The sequence below is a fragment of the Pan paniscus genome, chromosome 1 (assembly GCF_029289425.2).
Source record: "Pan paniscus chromosome 1, NHGRI_mPanPan1-v2.0_pri, whole genome shotgun sequence".
Classification (NCBI taxonomy): domain Eukaryota; kingdom Metazoa; phylum Chordata; class Mammalia; order Primates; family Hominidae; genus Pan; species Pan paniscus.
Genome location: NC_073249.2, coordinates 88398313 through 88413664, shown reverse-complemented (window position 1 = coordinate 88413664; position 15352 = coordinate 88398313). Strand labels below are relative to the sequence as shown.

Sequence of the window (15352 nt, the reverse complement as noted above, 5' to 3'; positions counted from 1 at the left end):
TATCTCCTCCGCCCGCCTTCTCCTCACTCGCCCAAACAGACACAGCCCAGATTCTTCCCCCTATTCCTCCTTTTCCCTCCTTCCTCCCACCGGCCTCCGCCCACCGCCCACCGCCCACCGCCTTGAACCGCCGCTGCGCTGCCCAGAGGCGTCCTGGCCTGCACAGCCCGCCCGGTTTCACCCTCCAACTTCTGACCGCTGAACAGCAGCGAGCGACTCGCTCGTGGAGCCGCACACACGTCTCCCACCAGAGAGGCACGCCATCCAACATCCTGTCCTTTCCTCCGACCCCTCGGACCCCGGCCGCGCATTCCATTCTCCCGACACCCTAGCCAGGTCGCCGATCCCACCTCGCTACCTGTGCTCCCTTCCCGCTAACACCTGCCTGCCGACCCACCTGCAGCCCGGACGCCTGCCGGCCAGAGGCAGCGGGAACCCTGCACACAGCCTGGCAGGCGAGTCCAAACCCGGAAAGACAGCCCACGAGGAATCACGAGCGGAAGCCCTAGATCCCCGTCACCCGCCCACAAACGCCTGGCCCCGCCGGGACCAGCTGTGCGCCACAGCGCATCCCCACGCGGGAAGCCGCGGCCTGGGCCGTCCCAGCCACACCCAGCGCGCCTTCTCCAGGGTCAGCCAGCTGCGGCTCTGCCGAAGCGCTCCTCCGCTCCTTTCTCGCGCTAAAGCCTCCCTACCAGCCCAGGGGGCCGGACCCCAAGTGCGAGCCGGTGGCGTGGGTCAGAGCGCAGGAGCGAGGCGCCCACGGACCTGGTCTGCGTTTCTGAGCCGCACGCCACGGCTGCGAGACCCGTTCCCCGTCGCCGCCCCCGCTCGCTGACACACCCCCCCCCCACCCCCACCTGCAGGTGACACAACTGAGAAGGCCGGTCCGGCGTGGGGGGGGAGGGGAGGGGGAAAAACATCCCCCAAAAGAAACAAACAAACAATCAAACAAAAACAAAACACAAAAACTTTGGGTCTGTGCCGGGGATCCGCGCTCAGCAAGGCCCGCCACAGCAAACCTGCCCACACGGGCATTCGGGCGCGGGCCACGGCTGGTCCTTCCCCTGGAGACCCCGGCGGGCAGTCTCTCGACCCTGGGCGGCAGAGAAAGCGCAAGATGGGACCAGTCGGCCTCTCTCCCTCCGCTCTCCCTCCGCGCCCCGCCTCAGGTCCCTCGACGTGACGAGAGCCTCCCCTTCTGCTCGCCCCATCGGGCCAGCCTCTCGTGGACGCTCCAATAGGACGGAAGCCCACGGCAGGCTGTGACCAGTGAGCGGCGGCTGGTGGCGAGTTCCGCTGTGCCAGCTTCCGTTGGCGCTTGCCATCGGTGCATGGGTGGTTCAGTGGTAGAATTCTCGCCTGCCACGCGGGAGGCCCGGGTTCGATTCCCGGCCCATGCAGCACGCCCTCCCATTTTGGTGCTGCAGCAGCACCAAGGCGTAGCTGCGCTCGCCTCTGCCGCCTCCTTACACTCGGGGCGCGCGAGCGAGTCCGGCACCGGCTGCGCTCCCACGCGCGACGGCCCTCTGCCCTTTCTTCCGTGCCTCTCTCGACTGACTTAGGGATGAGCCTACCCCCCCGCACCCACACAGCTTGGTGACAACAACCCCTCCAAACACGAGAGCGCGCCAGACACCAGAACTTGGCAGCCTCCTGGTCCTGTTTCTCTTCATTGCCCTGCCACCGCCTCTGCCCGACGCATTTCACTTCACGGAACACCGCCAGGCACCACGGGCTTGCAGCCACTCGCCCCACCTCTTCTCTTCACAATTCACCGCTTCGACCTCTCTCTCTCCCTCTCTCTCTCTCTCTCTCTCTCTCTCTCTCTCTCTCTCTCTCTCTCTCCCCCCCTCGCTGGCTCCTCACATCCAGAAAATGATGCCATGGTTGCCCTTCCAGTAGGAAGGAAGTCGCGACTCCAGGGAGTAACTCATCACTTTCCCCTAGTTGGTCACACAGTCCTTAACGCGACCACACGAGTGTACGCGTGGCATGTGCACCGTCTATATTCACCGTGTTCCGGCTACTCCACACTCTCTCCCCTCATTCTGCCGGCACCACCACCGCCATGTGGCAACTCCCAACCTAACCCCAATCCACCACTTTAGTCGAGGAGGCTGCCTTGTTTCTCTCCCTCGGACCTCTTTTCATCTCAGCCCCAGACACCTGCCTGAGACGTGAATGTGCGTCCTGAAGACGGCTTATTTATGTCTCGGGTCCAGTTGCATTCGCTACCCTTTTGGGACGTGGGACGTGGCCTCCAGTCGCTCTGTCACGATGTCTCTCCCACCCTGGGCTGCTTGCCACCTCACCCCAGCCCCACTCCATACTCTGACCGCCCAGCCCAAGCAGCATCCCAGTCTCGCCGGCGCGGGTCCCCTTTGACCACACAGACTTCGTTCCTGCCCAGACCAACCGGCTGAAAATGTACTGTTCCCACCAGCCTTCAGGCTCAGCCCTCCCTCCCCCACCTTTGTCTCACCCCACCCACCCTTTCACTCACACACACACACTGACACACACACACACACACTCACACACACTCTCTCTCTCTCTCACTCTCTGTCTTTCTCTGTCTCTCTCTCTCTCTCTGTCTCTGTGTCTCTATCTCTCTGTCTCTCTCTCTGTCTCTGTCTCTATGTCTCTATCTCTCTGTCTCTCTCGCACAGCCAACTCTCCCTCTCGCCAGCCAACTCTCCCTCTCGCCGTCAATGCCCCTCTCTCAGACGACTCATGTCCCCCAGCCCTGGCCTCCTTCAGCCTCTTCAGACTCACGCCAGCTCCGCCACCAGCTGGGATCCCTCCGACCTATGGCATAGGCAGCCCGCGAGGTGCCCTAACGCCCCGGGCATCTGCACAACCTCCGTTTGACTGGACAGCCTCACTCCCAGACCTGGCCAGCCAGCCCTGTGCACCCCCTGGACACCCTGGACTCCTTCTTCCAGCTCCCAGCACGCGACATGCTTCTCTCCTTTCCTTGGTGTCAGCCCCTTGCCCCGGGCTAGGGTGGACGCCAGCCACGGGAACGGACACCTTCGTCCATCGCTGTCACCCACTGACATCCACCCACATCACGCTGGCAAGCAAGCCAGCCTCCCGTGGGGATGGCAAACATCTCTATCCCCGATAGGGTCTGGTCCCTGCAGGTGATCCGACTGTGCCAAGATCCCACGAATGACACGGGACAGGTTTGTGCAGTTGGTTGGACGTCTACTTTGCCCCTACAGAGGGGTTTTGGCAAGAAGTCGACTGACTTCTGCCATTGACCTGGGGAATCAGCCAAACGATAAGATCAATACGGGTTGAATAGAGGGTTGGAGAACTGGGCTCATCTGTGCTAAGGAGGGGATGGGCAAAAAGTCCCACAGCGAATCTTGGCGCTGGGGATAGGTACCATCTCCACATGTTCCTTGACATTTGGAGAGACGCTAGAGAGCGTAGGTCAGGCAATGGGAAGCAAACTTCGGCTAGAAGTCTATCAGGAACCCCAACCCCGCACATGCGCTTTGGTCAGCCTGGCCGTTGGGTTTTCCCCACGAACTGCTGCATCTCCACGCTTCAATGCCCGTGGCCAGGTTGGTCTGACTAATGGGACCTCTCAAGATTCATTTTCACATCCAGAATAGGCGAGAATCTCAAACCTGTCGACGGTGAGCGGGAGCATGTGTACGCACATGCACGTGTATGTTGCGGGAAGTCAGGGACCCCGAACGGAGGGAGCGGCTGGAGCTGCGGCAGAGGCACGTAAATTGTGAAGATTTCATTTCAATACGGACATTCATCAGTTCCCAAATAATGCTTTTATAATTTCTTACGCCTGTCTTTACTTTAATCTCTTAATCCTGTTATCTTCGTAAGCTGAGGATGTACGTCACCTCAGGACCGCTGTGACAATTGTGTTAACTCTACAAATTGATGGTAAAACATGTGTGTTTGAACAGCATGAAATCAGTGCACCTTGAAAAAGAATAGAATAACAGCGAGTTTTAGGGAACAGGGGAAGACAACGGTAAGGTCTGACTGCCTGCGAGGTCGGGCAGAAAGAGCCATATTTTTCTTCTTGCAGAGAGCCTATGAAGGACGTGCAGGTAGGGAAGATGTGGCTAAGACAACCTAAGTGTCCATCGGCCGGGAAATGGATTAACAAAAATGTGGCATATAGACACCGTGGAATACTATTTGGCCACAGAAAAGAACGAAATCCTCTGGTCTGCAGCAACAGAGGCGGAGCTAAAGGTCACGATGGAACATCAAACGAGCCGGGCACAGAAAGACAGAGAGGGCGGGTTCTTACTCCAATCCTGGGAGCTCAAAATGTTCACCTTGTGGAGGTAGAGAGTAGAACGATAGACACCAGAGGCTGGAGAGGGTGTGTGGGTGACTGCGGTGAAGAGAGGTTGGTGAAATGGGTCCGAGCATGCGTTTGGATGGAGGGAATACGTTCCAATAACGTTCTACGGCGGAGCAGGGCGACTAGGGGTAACAACGATGTATTAGTGCTTGTTTCCGAAGAGCTCCTGGAAGACAGCACCTGAGATGCTCCCAACAGGTAGAGATGACAGATACCCACGGGATGGATGCCCTACATCCCCTCAGTTGACCATCGATCACTACGCGATGTACACGCGTTACCACGCGTCACAGGAATCCCATGGATATCACGTCCGCATGAAGAAAAACATAGTCATGCTGCCAGGGTGATCGTCGCAGCTCTGCCTCCCTAGCGCTATGGCCCGTGGTCTCGGCTCCTCAAGTTCCGCTGCCATTTCTACCAAAGCCGCTGACACCCGTGGAGCCCAATCACGGATCCCGCGCTCAGGGTCTGGCACGCCTTGGGAAAGCCAGTGCGCTTGCTGACATGAGTGGCTCTGGCGGGTGGCCCAACCATTAGGCGCAGATCCCCCGCAGCCGAGAGAGAAGTGGCCCGTCAGCCACTCGGCTTGGCTTGGCAGAAGCCGCTCCGCTCGAGAGTCCTGGCCCATTCCGCGGCCAGCCGAGAGTTCGAGGGTGGCGGCGGTGGTGGTGGTGGCGGGTCACCTGGCGGCCATGGGAGGAGAAAGCCTGACCTGGCCAGCGGGCTTTGCCGCTGAGAAAGAGTGGGAGCGAGGCGAGCACCTGACAAGGAAGGGCTGTGAAGCTGATGTTGCGAAGGTGGCGCCAGCGAGGCCAAAAGGAGGGATGGGTGAAGGTAGGCGGGGAGCGTTGGGGCGCACGTGGAAGTCGCGGGAGGTTGTGGCTGGGGCGCGGGAGAAGCGAGCGAGCCTGTTGGTCAAAAGGGGAGGTGTGAAGGGGCCTGGCAGTCGGCAGGCAGAGCCAAAGAAGGAAGGCTTCCCTGACCGGGAATCGAACCCGGGCCGCGGCGGTGAGAGCGCCGAATCCTAACCACTAGACCACCAGGGAGAGACGGCTTCGGGGCCCGGCTTGCGCCTCCTGGCCCCAGCGCCTCTGGCCCCAGCACTGGGCGCTACCTTGGCGCCTGTCCCCTGCTTCCGTTTAAAACAAACACCCGCAACCAGCCCCCGCGACGCCGGCGGCAACCGGCCTGCCCTCACGAGCAGCTCTGGCCCTGTTCGCAGCACACCCTCCAAACACCGCGCGCCTCCTTCCCGGGCGCACAGGCACGCAGCCACAGGCCAAGCTGCGACGCGAGCTCCGCGACGGGGACCTCCGCAAAAGGTCCGCCCGCTGCGTTGGCCGGGAATCGAACCCGGGTCAACTGCTTGGAAGGCAGCTATGCTCACCACTATACCACCAACGCCGCACGGCGCGGGCAGCCCCGCCACGCCGGCCCGGGGCTCCCACCAGCGCGCCGCCGACGCCCGGGGCAGCCCGGCCCCGACGCCCGGTCCGTCCGCCCGCCCGCAGCTCCGCGCTGCCGCGGCCCCGCCAAAGGCCGCCCCGCGCCCCACCGGTGCAAGGCCAGCGCGGCTGCCCCGTTCCGCCCGCCTGCCTCTGGGGGCGCTCTCGCTCCCTCGCCGCCCCGGGCCGCCAGAGCCCTTCCCCACCAGGTGCCCGGCGGGGACACGGCCGGCGCCGACGGGGTCCCCACTCCTCCTCCTCCCACCGGGCGCCGGGCCCTGTGCCTCGCAGAAAGCCTCTTCCGGCACCCACTTTGGGCCGGCAGCTCTCTGGGCGCCGTGGGGGCCAGAGGAGGCCGCCCGGCTGCGGCGACCAAGCCGCGGGCGAGAAGAAAAGGTAGGAGGCCAAGGGGACCCAGGAGGCCCAGGGGGCCCAGAGGGCCCAGGGGGCCAAGGGGCCAGGCAGGCCAGGCCCGAGATGGCGCCCTGCGACTAGCTGGAGGGCGGAGGAAGGAGAAGGAGGGCCCTCAGGCTGGGTCCGAGGCGGCGGCCCAAAAAGCACGGCTGCCTCCCCGTCGGGGAATCGAACCCCGGTCTCCCGCGTGACAGGCGGGGATACTCACCACTATACTAACGAGGACGACGGCGACGGTCGCCGGGACGCCAGACCCCACTCCGACCGCGGACGCCTAGCCCTGCCTTGATCCCCTCCCCCGACGGCAGGGGCCGGGCGCGTGCTCGCCTTCCACCCGCCACCCGCCACCCGCCAACCGCCACACGCCACCCGTCACCTGCCACCCGCCCCCCGCCACCGTTGGCACGACCTACCCCGACACCCAACAAAGCACCCTGCGATCCCGCTGGGACCCGGAGCCGGAGCCGGACCCCGACAGGTACCGGAGCGGCGTGGAACCTCCCCGTGCGCCCTGCCTGCTGTCTCCAAGGCGGGGATCGCGCCGGGGCAGGAAGAGGCCGGGCGAAACAGTCGGGCCGCTGCTCCTAGGACGCGGTGGGCGCACGCCCTGCGGGGTTCGGCGAGCGGAGGCGCGGGGGCTGGGGCGTGCGGCGGCGGCGGCCGGCCCGACGCGGACCCCTTGGGTCCGGGGTGGGGACGCGGGGGCGTCCACGCCAACGCCAGCCGGCTCCGTTCACTTGGCGCCCGCTCCGCCCGCGCGGTCCGTCGGTTGCGCACCGAGCCCAGACAGGCGCCGGCCAAGGGCGCAGGCGTTCGCGCCGGGTCCCAGCCATGCCAGCGGCGACGCGCCCCGGCGCGCCGTCAGGATGGCCGAGCGGTCTAAGGCGCTGCGTTCAGGTCGCAGTCTCCCCTGGAGGCGTGGGTTCGAATCCCACTCCTGACAAGCCGACCTTTTGGCCCGCCCGCCGGAGGGCAACGCCCATGGCAACCCTGGAGCACCTTTGGCCGCTTCCTGCCTTGAGCCCTTGCCCGCTCTGCAGACTCCAGCCCCCTTGAAGCAAGCCTCCAAAACGCCGCCGCTTCTCAGGCACGTCCGTTCTTCCTGCCCACCCGCCGGCTGTCGCAGAAACAGCCCAGGACCATGCGCCAGCGCCCGCGACCCTCTACCAATTGCCCTTCGGACAGACGCCCTCCCCACCACCTCACACGCCCTCTTCCCTGGCCCCACACACAGCGAGCGACCGCGACCACCTTCCACGCTCTTCCCTGCCTATCTCCTCCGCCCGCCTTCTCCTCACTCGCCCAAACAGACACAGCCCAGATTCTTCCCCCTATTCCTCCTTTTCCCTCCTTCCTCCCACCGGCCTCCGCCCACCGCCCACCGCCCACCGCCTTGAATCGCCGCTGCGCTGCCCAGAGGCGTCCTGGCCTGCACAGCCCGCCCGGTTTCACCCTCCAACTTCTGACCGCTGAACAGCAGCGAGCGACTCGCTCGTGGAGCCGCACACACGTCTCCCACCAGAGAGGCACGCCATCCAACATCCTGTCCTTTCCTCCGACCCCTCGGACCCCGGCCGCGCATTCCATTCTCCCGACACCCTAGCCAGGTCGCCGATCCCACCTCGCTACCTGTGCTCCCTTCCCGCTAACACCTGCCTGCCGACCCACCTGCAGCCCGGACGCCTGCCGGCCAGAGGCAGCGGGAACCCTGCACACAGCCTGGCAGGCGAGTCCAAACCCGGAAAGACAGCCCACGAGGAATCACGAGCGGAAGCCCTAGATCCCCGTCACCCGCCCACAAACGCCTGGCCCCGCCGGGACCAGCTGTGCGCCACAGCGCATCCCCACGCGGGAAGCCGCGGCCTGGGCCGTCCCAGCCACACCCAGCGCGCCTTCTCCAGGGTCAGCCAGCTGCGGCTCTGCCGAAGCGCTCCTCCGCTCCTTTCTCGCGCTAAAGCCTCCCTACCAGCCCAGGGGGCCGGACCCCAAGTGCGAGCCGGTGGCGTGGGTCAGAGCGCAGGAGCGAGGCGCCCACGGACCTGGTCTGCGTTTCTGAGCCGCACGCCACGGCTGCGAGACCCGTTCCCCGTCGCCGCCCCCGCTCGCTGACACACCCCCCCCCCACCCCCACCTGCAGGTGACACAACTGAGAAGGCCGGTCCGGCGTGGGGGGGGAGGGGAGGGGGAAAAACATCCCCCAAAAGAAACAAACAAACAATCAAACAAAAACAAAACACAAAAACTTTGGGTCTGTGCCGGGGATCCGCGCTCAGCAAGGCCCGCCACAGCAAACCTGCCCACACGGGCATTCGGGCGCGGGCCACGGCTGGTCCTTCCCCTGGAGACCCCGGCGGGCAGTCTCTCGACCCTGGGCGGCAGAGAAAGCGCAAGATGGGACCAGTCGGCCTCTCTCCCTCCGCTCTCCCTCCGCGCCCCGCCTCAGGTCCCTCGACGTGACGAGAGCCTCCCCTTCTGCTCGCCCCATCGGGCCAGCCTCTCGTGGACGCTCCAATAGGACGGAAGCCCACGGCAGGCTGTGACCAGTGAGCGGCGGCTGGTGGCGAGTTCCGCTGTGCCAGCTTCCGTTGGCGCTTGCCATCGGTGCATGGGTGGTTCAGTGGTAGAATTCTCGCCTGCCACGCGGGAGGCCCGGGTTCGATTCCCGGCCCATGCAGCACGCCCTCCCATTTTGGTGCTGCAGCAGCACCAAGGCGTAGCTGCGCTCGCCTCTGCCGCCTCCTTACACTCGGGGCGCGCGAGCGAGTCCGGCACCGGCTGCGCTCCCACGCGCGACGGCCCTCTGCCCTTTCTTCCGTGCCTCTCTCGACTGACTTAGGGATGAGCCTACCCCCCCGCACCCACACAGCTTGGTGACAACAACCCCTCCAAACACGAGAGCGCGCCAGACACCAGAACTTGGCAGCCTCCTGGTCCTGTTTCTCTTCATTGCCCTGCCACCGCCTCTGCCCGACGCATTTCACTTCACGGAACACCGCCAGGCACCACGGGCTTGCAGCCACTCGCCCCACCTCTTCTCTTCACAATTCACCGCTTCGACCTCTCTCTCTCTCTCTCTCTCTCTCTCTCTCTCTCTCTCTCTCTCTCTCTCTCTCCCCCCCTCGCTGGCTCCTCACATCCAGAAAATGATGCCATGGTTGCCCTTCCAGTAGGAAGGAAGTCGCGACTCCAGGGAGTAACTCATCACTTTCCCCTAGTTGGTCACACAGTCCTTAACGCGACCACACGAGTGTACGCGTGGCATGTGCACCGTCTATATTCACCGTGTTCCGGCTACTCCACACTCTCTCCCCTCATTCTGCCGGCACCACCACCGCCATGTGGCAACTCCCAACCTAACCCCAATCCACCACTTTAGTCGAGGAGGCTGCCTTGTTTCTCTCCCTCGGACCTCTTTTCATCTCAGCCCCAGACACCTGCCTGAGACGTGAATGTGCGTCCTGAAGACGGCTTATTTATGTCTCGGGTCCAGTTGCATTCGCTATCCTTTTGGGACGTGGGACGTGGCCTCCAGTCGCTCTGTCACGATGTCTCTCCCACCCTGGGCTGCTTGCCACCTCACCCCAGCCCCACTCCATACTCTGACCGCCCAGCCCAAGCAGCATCCCAGTCTCGCCGGCGCGGGTCCCCTTTGACCACACAGACTTCGTTCCTGCCCAGACCAACCGGCTGAAAATGTACTGTTCCCACCAGCCTTCAGGCTCAGCCCTCCCTCCCCCACCTTTGTCTCACCCCACCCGCCCTTTCACTCACACACACACACTGACACACACACACACACACTCACACACTCTCTCTCTCTCTCTCACTCTCTGTCTTTCTCTGTCTCTCTCTCTCTCTCTGTCTCTGTGTCTCTATCTCTCTGTCTCTCTCTCTGTCTCTGTCTCTATGTCTCTATCTCTCTGTCTCTCTCGCACAGCCAACTCTCCCTCTCGCCAGCCAACTCTCCCTCTCGCCGTCAATGCCCCTCTCTCAGACGACTCATGTCCCCCAGCCCTGGCCTCCTTCAGCCTCTTCAGACTCACGCCAGCTCCGCCACCAGCTGGGATCCCTCCGACCTATGGCATAGGCAGCCCGCGAGGTGCCCTAACGCCCCGGGCATCTGCACAACCTCCGTTTGACTGGACAGCCTCACTCCCAGACCTGGCCAGCCAGCCCTGTGCACCCCCTGGACACCCTGGACTCCTTCTTCCAGCTCCCAGCACGCGACATGCTTCTCTCCTTTCCTTGGTGTCAGCCCCTTGCCCCGGGCTAGGGTGGACGCCAGCCACGGGAACGGACACCTTCGTCCATCGCTGTCACCCACTGACATCCACCCACATCACGCTGGCAAGCAAGCCAGCCTCCCGTGGGGATGGCAAACATCTCTATCCCCGATAGGGTCTGGTCCCTGCAGGTGATCCGACTGTGCCAAGATCCCACGAATGACACGGGACAGGTTTGTGCAGTTGGTTGGACGTCTACTTTGCCCCTACAGAGGGGTTTTGGCAAGAAGTCGACTGACTTCTGCCATTGACCTGGGGAATCAGCCAAACGATAAGATCAATACGGGTTGAATAGAGGGTTGGAGAACTGGGCTCATCTGTGCTAAGGAGGGGATGGGCAAAAAGTCCCACAGCGAATCTTGGCGCTGGGGATAGGTACCATCTCCACATGTTCCTTGACATTTGGAGAGACGCTAGAGAGCGTAGGTCAGGCAATGGGAAGCAAACTTCGGCTAGAAGTCTATCAGGAACCCCAACCCCGCACATGCGCTTTGGTCAGCCTGGCCGTTGGGTTTTCCCCACGAACTGCTGCATCTCCACGCTTCAATGCCCGTGGCCAGGTTGGTCTGACTAATGGGACGTCTCAAGATTCATTTTCACATCCAGAATAGGCGAGAATCTCAAACCTGTCGACGGTGAGCGGGAGCATGTGTACGCACATGCACGTGTATGTTGCGGGAAGTCAGGGACCCCGAACGGAGGGAGCGGCTGGAGCTGCGGCAGAGGCACGTAAATTGTGAAGATTTCATTTCAATACGGACATTCATCAGTTCCCAAATAATGCTTTTATAATTTCTTACGCCTGTCTTTACTTTAATCTCTTAATCCTGTTATCTTCGTAAGCTGAGGATGTACGTCACCTCAGGACCGCTGTGACAATTGTGTTAACTCTACAAATTGATGGTAAAACATGTGTGTTTGAACAGCATGAAATCAGTGCACCTTGAAAAAGAATAGAATAACAGCGAGTTTTAGGGAACAGGGGAAGACAACGGTAAGGTCTGACTGCCTGCGAGGTCGGGCAGAAAGAGCCATATTTTTCTTCTTGCAGAGAGCCTATGAAGGACGTGCAGGTAGGGAAGATGTGGCTAAGACAACCTAAGTGTCCATCGGCCGGGAAATGGATTAACAAAAATGTGGCATATAGACACCGTGGAATACTATTTGGCCACAGAAAAGAACGAAATCCTCTGGTCTGCAGCAACAGAGGCGGAGCTAAAGGTCACGATGGAACATCAAACGAGCCGGGCACAGAAAGACAGAGAGGGCGGGTTCTTACTCCAATCCTGGGAGCTCAAAATGTTCACCTTGTGGAGGTAGAGAGTAGAACGATAGACACCAGAGGCTGGAGAGGGTGTGTGGGTGACTGCGGTGAAGAGAGGTTGGTGAAATGGGTCCGAGCATGCGTTTGGATGGAGGGAATACGTTCCAATAACGTTCTACGGCGGAGCAGGGCGACTAGGGGTAACAACGATGTATTAGTGCTTGTTTCCGAAGAGCTCCTGGAAGACAGCACCTGAGATGCTCCCAACAGGTAGAGATGACAGATACCCACGGGATGGATGCCCTACATCCCCTCAGTTGACCATCGATCACTACGCGATGTACACGCGTTACCACGCGTCACAGGAATCCCATGGATATCACGTCCGCATGAAGAAAAACATAGTCATGCTGCCAGGGTGATCGTCGCAGCTCTGCCTCCCTAGCGCTATGGCCCGTGGTCTCGGCTCCTCAAGTTCCGCTGCCATTTCTACCAAAGCCGCTGACACCCGTGGAGCCCAATCACGGATCCCGCGCTCAGGGTCTGGCACGCCTTGGGAAAGCCAGTGCGCTTGCTGACATGAGTGGCTCTGGCGGGTGGCCCAACCATTAGGCGCAGATCCCCCGCAGCCGAGAGAGAAGTGGCCCGTCAGCCACTCGGCTTGGCTTGGCAGAAGCCGCTCCGCTCGAGAGTCCTGGCCCATTCCGCGGCCAGCCGAGAGTTCGAGGGTGGCGGCGGTGGTGGTGGTGGCGGGTCACCTGGCGGCCATGGGAGGAGAAAGCCTGACCTGGCCAGCGGGCTTTGCCGCTGAGAAAGAGTGGGAGCGAGGCGAGCACCTGACAAGGAAGGGCTGTGAAGCTGATGTTGCGAAGGTGGCGCCAGCGAGGCCAAAAGGAGGGATGGGTGAAGGTAGGCGGGGAGCGTTGGGGCGCACGTGGAAGCCGCGGGAGGTTGTGGCTGGGGCGCGGGAGAAGCGAGCGAGCCTGTTGGTCAAAAGGGGAGGTGTGAAGGGGCCTGGCAGTCGGCAGGCAGAGCCAAAGAAGGAAGGCTTCCCTGACCGGGAATCGAACCCGGGCCGCGGCGGTGAGAGCGCCGAATCCTAACCACTAGACCACCAGGGAGAGACGGCTTCGGGGCCCGGCTTGCGCCTCCTGGCCCCAGCGCCTCTGGCCCCAGCGCCTCTGGCCCCAGCGCCTCTGGCCCCAGCGCCTCTGGCCCCAGCACTGGGCGCTACCTTGGCGCCTGTCCCCTGCTTCCGTTTAAAACAAACACCCGCAACCAGCCCCCGCGACGCCGGCGGCAACCGGCCTGCCCTCACGAGCAGCTCTGGCCCTGTTCGCAGCACACCCTCCAAACACCGCGCGCCTCCTTCCCGGGCGCACAGGCACGCAGCCACAGGCCAAGCTGCGACGCGAGCTCCGCGACGGGGACCTCCGCAAAAGGTCCGCCCGCTGCGTTGGCCGGGAATCGAACCCGGGTCAACTGCTTGGAAGGCAGCTATGCTCACCACTATACCACCAACGCCGCACGGCGCGGGCAGCCCCGCCACGCCGGCCCGGGGCTCCCACCAGCGCGCCGCCGACGCCCGGGGCAGCCCGGCCCCGACGCCCGGTCCGTCCGCCCGCCCGCAGCTCCGCGCTGCCGCGGCCCCGCCAAAGGCCGCCCCGCGCCCCACCGGTGCAAGGCCAGCGCGGCTGCCCCGTTCCGCCCGCCTGCCTCTGGGGGCGCTCTCGCTCCCTCGCCGCCCCGGGCCGCCAGAGCCCTTCCCCACCAGGTGCCCGGCGGGGACACGGCCGGCGCCGACGGGGTCCCCACTCCTCCTCCTCCCACCGGGCGCCGGGCCCTGTGCCTCGCAGAAAGCCTCTTCCGGCACCCACTTTGGGCCGGCAGCTCTCTGGGCGCCGTGGGGGCCAGAGGAGGCCGCCCGGCTGCGGCGACCAAGCCGCGGGCGAGAAGAAAAGGTAGGAGGCCAAGGGGACCCAGGAGGCCCAGGGGGCCCAGAGGGCCCAGGGGGCCAAGGGGCCAGGCAGGACAGGCCCGAGATGGCGCCCTGCGACTAGCTGGAGGGCGGAGGAAGGAGAAGGAGGGCCCTCAGGCTGGGTCCGAGGCGGCGGCCCAAAAAGCACGGCTGCCTCCCCGTCGGGGAATCGAACCCCGGTCTCCCGCGTGACAGGCGGGGATACTCACCACTATACTAACGAGGACGACGGCGACGGTCGCCGGGACGCCAGACCCCACTCCGACCGCGGACGCCTAGCCCTGCCTTGATCCCCTCCCCCGACGGCAGGGGCCGGGCGCGTGCTCGCCTTCCACCCGCCACCCGCCACCCGCCAACCGCCACACGCCACCCGTCACCTGCCACCCGCCCCCCGCCACCGTTGGCACGACCTACCCCGACACCCAACAAAGCACCCTGCGATCCCGCTGGGACCCGGAGCCGGAGCCGGACCCCGACAGGTACCGGAGCGGCGTGGAACCTCCCCGTGCGCCCTGCCTGCTGTCTCCAAGGCGGGGATCGCGCCGGGGCAGGAAGAGGCCGGGCGAAACAGTCGGGCCGCTGCTCCTAGGACGCGGTGGGCGCACGCCCTGCGGGGTTCGGCGAGCGGAGGCGCGGGGGCTGGGGCGTGCGGCGGCGGCGGCCGGCCCGACGCGGACCCCTTGGGTCCGGGGTGGGGACGCGGGGGCGTCCACGCCAACGCCAGCCGGCTCCGTTCACTTGGCGCCCGCTCCGCCCGCGCGGTCCGTCGGTTGCGCACCGAGCCCAGACAGGCGCCGGCCAAGGGCGCAGGCGTTCGCGCCGGGTCCCAGCCATGCCAGCGGCGACGCGCCCCGGCGCGCCGTCAGGATGGCCGAGCGGTCTAAGGCGCTGCGTTCAGGTCGCAGTCTCCCCTGGAGGCGTGGGTTCGAATCCCACTCCTGACAAGCCGACCTTTTGGCCCGCCCGCCGGAGGGCAACGCCCATGGCAACCCTGGAGCACCTTTGGCCGCTTCCTGCCTTGAGCCCTTGCCCGCTCTGCAGACTCCAGCCCCCTTGAAGCAAGCCTCCAAAACGCCGCCGCTTCTCAGGCACGTCCGTTCTTCCTGCCCACCCGCCGGCTGTCGCAGAAACAGCCCAGGACCATGCGCCAGCGCCCGCGACCCTCTACCAATTGCCCTTCGGACAGACGCCCTCCCCACCACCTCACACGCCCTCTTCCCTGGCCCCACACACAGCGAGTGACCGCGACCACCTTCCACGCTCTTCCCTGCCTATCTCCTCCGCCCGCCTTCTCCTCACTCGCCCAAACAGACACAGCCCAGATTCTTCCCCCTATTCCTCCTTTTCCCTCCTTCCTCCCACCGGCCTCCGCCCACCGCCCACCGCCCACCGCCTTGAATCGCCGCTGCGCTGCCCAGAGGCGTCCTGGCCTGCACAGCCCGCCCGGTTTCACCCTCCAACTTCTGACCGCTGAACAGCAGCGAGCGACTCGCTCGTGGAGCCGCACACACGTCTCCCACCAGAGAGGCACGCCATCCAACATCCTGTCCTTTCCTCCGACCCCTCGGACCCCGGCCGCGCGTTCCATTCTCCCGACACCCTAGCCAGGTC

The 15352-nt window shown here is 63.9% G+C and overlaps 10 non-coding genes across 10 annotated transcripts; 4 read left to right on the top strand and 6 right to left on the bottom strand.

Annotated features, from left to right (window-relative positions):
• The first annotated feature begins 1332 nt into the window (after positions 1-1332).
• TRNAG-GCC (transfer RNA glycine (anticodon GCC)) lies at positions 1333-1403 on the top strand. The gene has a single exon. It is a non-coding gene; the product is annotated as a tRNA-Gly (tRNA).
• Positions 1404-5331: 3928 nt separating this feature from the next.
• Positions 5332-5403, bottom strand: TRNAE-CUC (transfer RNA glutamic acid (anticodon CUC)). The gene has a single exon. It is a non-coding gene; the product is annotated as a tRNA-Glu (tRNA).
• Positions 5404-5689: 286 nt separating this feature from the next.
• On the bottom strand, positions 5690-5761 carry TRNAG-UCC (transfer RNA glycine (anticodon UCC)). Its single transcript has one exon. It is a non-coding gene; the product is annotated as a tRNA-Gly (tRNA).
• A 608-nt stretch (positions 5762-6369) lies between these two features.
• TRNAD-GUC (transfer RNA aspartic acid (anticodon GUC)) lies at positions 6370-6441 on the bottom strand. Its single transcript has one exon. It is a non-coding gene; the product is annotated as a tRNA-Asp (tRNA).
• Positions 6442-7076: 635 nt separating this feature from the next.
• Positions 7077-7159, top strand: TRNAL-CAG (transfer RNA leucine (anticodon CAG)). Its single transcript has one exon. It is a non-coding gene; the product is annotated as a tRNA-Leu (tRNA).
• Positions 7160-8819: 1660 nt separating this feature from the next.
• TRNAG-GCC (transfer RNA glycine (anticodon GCC)) lies at positions 8820-8890 on the top strand. Its single transcript has one exon. It is a non-coding gene; the product is annotated as a tRNA-Gly (tRNA).
• A 3922-nt stretch (positions 8891-12812) lies between these two features.
• TRNAE-CUC (transfer RNA glutamic acid (anticodon CUC)) lies at positions 12813-12884 on the bottom strand. Its single transcript has one exon. It is a non-coding gene; the product is annotated as a tRNA-Glu (tRNA).
• Positions 12885-13215: 331 nt separating this feature from the next.
• Positions 13216-13287, bottom strand: TRNAG-UCC (transfer RNA glycine (anticodon UCC)). Its single transcript has one exon. It is a non-coding gene; the product is annotated as a tRNA-Gly (tRNA).
• A 608-nt stretch (positions 13288-13895) lies between these two features.
• Positions 13896-13967, bottom strand: TRNAD-GUC (transfer RNA aspartic acid (anticodon GUC)). The gene has a single exon. It is a non-coding gene; the product is annotated as a tRNA-Asp (tRNA).
• Positions 13968-14602: 635 nt separating this feature from the next.
• On the top strand, positions 14603-14685 carry TRNAL-CAG (transfer RNA leucine (anticodon CAG)). Its single transcript has one exon. It is a non-coding gene; the product is annotated as a tRNA-Leu (tRNA).
• The last annotated feature ends 667 nt before the right edge of the window (positions 14686-15352 follow it).